The sequence below is a fragment of the Megalops cyprinoides genome, chromosome 1 (assembly GCF_013368585.1).
Source record: "Megalops cyprinoides isolate fMegCyp1 chromosome 1, fMegCyp1.pri, whole genome shotgun sequence".
Lineage (NCBI taxonomy): Eukaryota > Metazoa > Chordata > Actinopteri > Elopiformes > Megalopidae > Megalops > Megalops cyprinoides.
Genome location: NC_050583.1, coordinates 12767183 through 12774217, shown reverse-complemented (window position 1 = coordinate 12774217; position 7035 = coordinate 12767183).

The window sequence follows — 7035 nt, the reverse complement described above, 5'->3', positions numbered from 1 at the left end:
TTAACGGACACAGAGGCCGGCTCCTCAGCGATCAGATACACAGGCTGACAATACAATGACCGGACAAACAGACTGACCACTCAATCATCTCACAGAGACTGACCACACATTGGGACACAGGGGCTGACACAGTGATCAGTTTGCCATGCTCCGTCTGGCCAGAAGACATTGTATGAGGTGCAGTGAATGACCAGCTGATACTTCAAGGGTACTGTCACTCTTGGCATCTGAGTGCAAAATTGCAGACAAGGAACTACATGGAATTGTCTGTGTGTAATGGATTTCTTGGTTACACCTCATATTTTTGTTTTCCATTTTAATTAAATTATGAGAAATATACAAGCTTTTAAATTCTGCATTGTATAACAAGAAACTCAGAATAAAACCACCAACGAATGAAAAAGAGAGAGAGAGAGATAGAGCCAACTATATTTATTTTCGATAAAAATTTATTGCAAATATAGAAATAGATCTTTTTGTACAGAAATTGAGAGGAGAAAGGTTGGATGGATTATCAGAAAAAAACAACCAAAATAAGTGAACTAATTGTCTTTTAGGACAGTTGTTCTCATAACCAAGAGAAAAACACAATTATCTGTTGATTTTTAGCTCTGTGAATCAGTAAAGGGCACTATAAACTCATTAACATTTACAATTTAGTCATATCTAATTTGTCAGGTCTTAATCCGCTGGAGTGAGAATGCTCAGGTTAAGAGGAACGCCTTCAAGGTCAAAGTTCACAGGTCAGGAAGTGCGTTGCACTGGAAAAGCCTTTTGTCAATTTGTAACAAAGGATTCTTTACCATAAAAATAATGGGGAACAAGCTAATTAAAAAGCTAAATAAATCTGCACTCTTCATTTTCTCCAGATCCCTCTTTTCTATCTAGAGTTTGTGTGTCTGACCATGCAGTTGGATTAATTTAAAAAGAAGCGGCCACAACAACATGTTGTAGGTAACATGGGTGCAAGACAGAGCTTCCTGCCAGAGAATCTGGTTGCCCTAAGGGTCCTTGACAGTCAAGACCCAATCAGTTCTAGAGCACACCCATTAAATGACCAATTTATAAAGACCCTGGGACCATACCTCTCATCGATCGCTGCCTGTTTATTTGTTCACTGCAGTGAAAATGGACAGCAGTGGTCTCTTGGGGGGACACTGCTGTTGGAGCTTGTTTGTTTCTTCCTTCAGAAATCATCTCTAATTTACTGCCAATGGGCATATTGCTGCATCCGTTTATGCACTCTGAATAGAAATGATCCTTGGTTGTGTTCCAGGGCAGGTTTATCTGTTTATCTCACTTTTTTTCCTGGGCTTTTCTGGGACATCTCTAGGGTTATTGTATCTGCCTGCAGTTTGACATCAATACTAATGGACTATCCAATTCAGGTCAACTGGCGCAAGACTATTAAGACTAATGGGATTACTGTATGGTTTCATTGCATGGATGAAAAATCCACTGATCTCTGTTTTCAAGGCGTATGAGGAACTGCACTGAAATTGTGTTAATGCATTTTTTCCCCAGAATTTATTGCAACCACACTTAGCTCTTGTGCGAGAGGCTTTGTACGGCGTATTCTGGCATAATTTTGATGGAAATGCGTTTCTCCATTAAAGAGATACCCTCGCGCCTCATCCTGCAAGACACTTCAATCCGCCACCTTGTCACAAAGGAAATGGAAGGTCAGATAAGATGTCGTTCTGTCAAAGCCGAGGCCTCTGCTCTGTAATGGGAAACTCTTTATCACGGGCCAAAAAATGTCATCTTTTATTTGAACCTCTCACGCTAAAGCAGAGGACCCTCTTAAAAAACATCCCCTGGACCAATTTATCTGCAGTGCCTTTCCGAATAACGATGCTAAATGAATTCTGCGGCTAAAACTCTTACAAATCTATCAGGGATACATAAGCCAGCGTTCATGTGGGCTGTAACCCGAGGAGGTGGATTCCCATTGATTATTAATGAACTAATACTGCGTTTTAATTGTTTGGCACGATCTCTCTCCGGCCTGTTTAACCTTTCCTCTGCACTGTGCTCACTTTACAGGAATTGTTAAGCAGGCAACGCATCTGTTAGCTCAACCATGTAGTGTGTTAGTAATAACACTATTTACACAGTCTGCTGCAGTGGGAGGGGCAGAAGTAGTCAGAGCCGACATTGTGAGCTCACTTTTGGAATCAGCCCATGAATTTGAGAGAAGATGGCAGAGCCTTGGTTATGTGTGTATTATATGGTAACATTACTGTGTAAATATTGCAATTCAATAGCTGTTATATGTAATCAAAGGAATAACACAGATGGAAACAGCTCACACATCAAATTGAACTTTTCCATTGCCCGCACTTGAGCCTGTTTAGTCCCAGTCTTTGAGCATCCTCCTTTATACATAATTTAAGCAATGGTACCAATAGTGACCACAGTAAAAAGTACAAAAGTTATAATCAGAATACTAATAAAGAAATAAATGGATGCAAACAAAATTGGCATCAGTAACAACAAATCAATAAATAAAGTGAAATCTAAATCTTAAAAAGAGCTAAGTTCCATCACGATAAAAGGGACAATTTTTTTCAGTTTGTATTGTTTTGCTTTTCGACATACATCCACTCAATATACACAACGATAAATTTCTTCTCATGAAAAATACAGGAAATCATGCAAATATAACACTTTATTTCATTTTCATTGATCTTTTTTTTAAACGTTCTATATTCTCAGTCCTCATTTTACTATTGATCATGGCACAACCCTGACCCCATCAAAAACCCCTTCACCCCATCCACCCTCCCCTCCCTCCCCCACCCTCAAGAAAACAACATACAGAACAAGCTTGGTAAAAAAACAGTCATATGTTCCGTTTTTAAGTGTACAAAATTCACAGATATTTCACGATTTTTTTTTCCTTCCCCCCCACGTCTTCAGAAAAGGAATCCAAAACAAATGGGTTGAGAAATTAATAAACATTCCATTCTCCTGCCGACGTTCACCGCTGTCACCGTGCAGCTGAGCCACGTTTTTTTGCACGTTTTTCTTAGAGCTCTCTCACTCAAGGTGTGTCACACGAAAGACTGCCCTATCACCACGGGGATCCAGGGCAGAACGATGACAAAGAGCCTTGCTGAGACTGGCAAGGGTCGACTTTATGAGATGGACATAAGGGAAAGAACTGTTGTGTTGTACAGGGTTGTTAAATTACCGAGAGAGGGGTGGTTTGCAATTCAAGTCAAAATCGCTCGAAGAACCAGCCCCTTTTCTCGCATTCGAATTGCGGCACGCTGTTTTCCTCCGTATCTCTTTGAAATGGTCCTCGTTCTCTTGTTTTTAGGAACGCTGTGTGTGAACTAAAAGAAATGAACAACCAAGGCATAAATCATAAATGAGGATAAAGGAAACAACATGGAGGTGTAAACATATCACGTGACCACGCCTCCTCGGCCGCACAACATCCTTTGCAACTTTCCTTAGGGTAGTGGCAGAGATACGGAGCTGTCAGATGCCCGGGCCTGCTGTTCCCACACCGATCTGCCTGCTGCCTCCAGACCAATTCGAACGCTGCAGAGAGAAGACTGTAATCCTCCTTGGGCCTCTCTGCTCGGTGCGTATCTGAGACCGCGCCGTTCAATACTATCCCATCGCGCCGATCGTGCTAATGACGCATCGGCATCTCAGGTCAGACCAAAGGCGAGCCAGTCTCTATCAAGCACGCCAGCTCTGCTCGCTCTCGCAAAGGTATCAATACCTCTATCAATGAGATCTAATGCTCTGAACAATGTGTGCTCTTGTCTCGTATTGAACCCCTCCTCTCTCGCCGCCCCAGTGCTTCAAAACCTCATTAATTGATATGTGAGGCTGTCTGATATGACTACCGGGGGCGGCCGGATGACGGATACTGCCGTTATCCAAAAGTCGTGACCAGGCTTTTAAAAATGGCCACGGTAATGACCACCTTCGGTAATGAGTTAAAGGGCCTGTCTTCAACTGCCAGAGAGGGATTTCCGCTGATTGCCTGAGGTCTCGCCAAAATTCAATCCCATTCACACAATGGGAGAAAAGCTGTCATATAACTGTGGGATCACATCCAACGTTGAGCCCTATTGTTACCCGCTAATTGAGATGTGGCTGATTAGGGACCATGGGAAAGTGAATGCTGGCCAGATTATCCTGTTCCCATGGCATGCTTGTCACTCACGTCTGTGGATGTCCTCCCTTGGTTTAAACTGATCCAGGCCTTTGAGCCCATGCAATTCCATCATGATAATATACATTTAAACCTACATTTTAATGTTAGCTTTGTATCCTACACGCCACTTGCGGCATAATTCCAATCAGGTTAAGTGGTGTGACTTGACATCTTGAGTTCTCATCGAAAGAAGGGTTAAATCACTGATCTTCTCCCTCTATTTCTTCTCTCCCTCTCTCTCACACACACAAACACACACCTCCAGTGCATGTCAATGAGGCCATCGTATTTCTCCAAACAATGCCAGTCCCATGCTAGGCTGCAGTGTCAAAGCCCCAGGGAGCAAGTGCCATTTCAGTGCAGTCACAGCGGGAGATAAAATAGGCCTGGTTTTCCCAAGGGCTCTTAATCACTTGAGAAAAATCTCTTTCCCTCCCTTTTCTCCTTCCTTTCGTCTCAGTAGTAATAACTTCAACATGTCAGCTAGTTACTTATCTCATTTTCATGTTTTGCTGTTTTTCCCATTGGTGGGTCACAAGCTTCATGATTTTGCTACAACCTTTCTTCCCATAACGCTTCCTTCCCCTTGCATATTCTTTGCCTCTATCTCCATGACACTATATAAATGCCGGTTTCTTCTTTTATAAAATCTTATTTCCCTTCAATTATTCGGTACCAGTTTAAAACTTAATTTGGTACAATTTAACAATGAAGCATGTGGGGTTTCAACCCAAACTAGATGGCAGAAAGGTAACCCCACCATCTTGGGTTTAGTGCCATAGAGAGTACCATGCTGTCAGTATATCAAATTGTTTGATTAGACTGGCACATACTGCTTCATTTGAGGCCTCAGAATGTTGGAACCAAAAACTCAGTTGTTATTTTCATATCAAAAATGTATGAATTAACATCTGACTGCAGATTAGAAGAGCCATTCCTCTTGCTCCTGAAATCGTCCACAAACAGACACAATACTCCTGGTCACGAAAACGTTTTGAATCAGATCGGCACTGATGACAGCATGGCACGAATTGGTTCAAAGACATGTCAGAACTAAAGATTCAACACAGAAGATGCCAGCATAGCACAGTTCTGCACTGAAGCTCCCTCAGGCACTGACATAAGGGACGAGGAAAAATACAAGATTACGCTTTTAAATCTGCATTAATCATTTAGAGATGATGAAATCGTAATTAGCTCGGGCTATACGTCAACAAACCTCACCTTATGAGGTAACCCACTCAGCCTCTGTAAAAATAAGAAGAACGCTAGCCTTAATGTACTCACACAACGCGTCTTCTTTAAAAATCGCAGGCGTAACCTCGGGGGGGGGGGAGTGAGTAATGAGCCCGAGACTCCGCGTGGCTTTACGCTAATCTCCATCGGCAACCGCAAAGTGACACGCGCGCCTCGTCTGCGACGGGCTGTTCGATAGCCCCCCCCCCACACACACACACCCCCCGAGGGAGGTATCGCCGTTTCAAACTCCTGCCTCTCGCGCAAACTGTGGCTGTTATTGATCTGAAATCAGCGCCCGGGTCTTTATTTTCCTCCCTCTTGAGTTTTGACGGCACGAATGCCGGGCAGCTCGGTCATTAAACCGAAGGCTAGCTGCGCGCCTGCGGGCCGTGTTCGGTGACAGGAAAGGCAATTAAAGCTTCCCCGTGCTTTTCCGCTCTCCCTGGGCGAGCGTGGCAAACGATCGATGAAGCCGTGGATGGACAGGTGATACCCCGCCATACAGCTGCGCTGACCTGGCCCCGTAGCGGCCCATTCCGAAGGATCCCCCAACTGCCCCCCCCCTTCTGATTTAGTGTCTGCAACTCATTTTTTTTCACCTGAAGAGCTACGCAATTTTCCTTTTTACTGCTCCTAGCCTAGGTAAGTGATTGTCAAGATAATTGTTAATTAAATTTGAAACATAAAAAAGGTTAATGTTTTTTTTTTCCTCTGTGTGGCTGTGTGAAAGATCTAAACATGGATTCAGGCGTAAAGAATTCAGAGAGCGGTATGACTCACATGGAAAAGTAATCCATGCGGCTTTTGTAATCAAGGTGAAAACTGACAACAGGTTAATGCCAAACAATCTCTGTAGCTCTACCTGCTAGCTGGGTTCCATTGAGCACTTGCAAAAACAGTGCTATTTCATAACTGTGGCTACAATAATATCGCTTTTGTGCATTTCATCAGCAGTGTTGAATCATGTCCTCTGACATTAACAAATATTTCATTTATTGCAAGGAATGTAACACTTAAAGCAGAAGGTTCTATGAGCACACAATATTGTACATACCTTCAAACTCTTGTGACAGATTTTAAGTATACACATATCAAGGTTCTGAAATAAACACACATGTAATGCTTTGATATCTGATGCAGGATTGTAAAGAATGTGTTCCTCTGTCAGCCTATACTTTGCAATGCAATTTTGAAACCACATTTATACCAGACCAGGAAATTCCTCTGGGCAGCGCTGTGAATTAAAATGCCATGACTTGGCACAGTGACTTATTAACAACGCTCATCTCCTCTCCCTGGCTACAGCGACTTTAATCTAATGCACCTGAGTGTGCTTGCCTTAGTTCTCAAGAGCAATGATGCAGACATTACACGATCCATCAGTCTGCTCGACGATGCCCATCAGTCCTCCTAACAATGATGGCAAGACAGACATTTCAGCCATAAATCATAACCATTGCGTTCATTTCAACATTTACGTTCGCAAAAAAGCCCCTGTGCAGATGTAAAATGGGTCACAGTACAGGAAGAAATGGATGGAAAGAAGAGGAATATATTTCGGATGAACTGGCTTTAAAATGGCAGCGTGGGTAAACGGTAACATTAGCACTCACGAG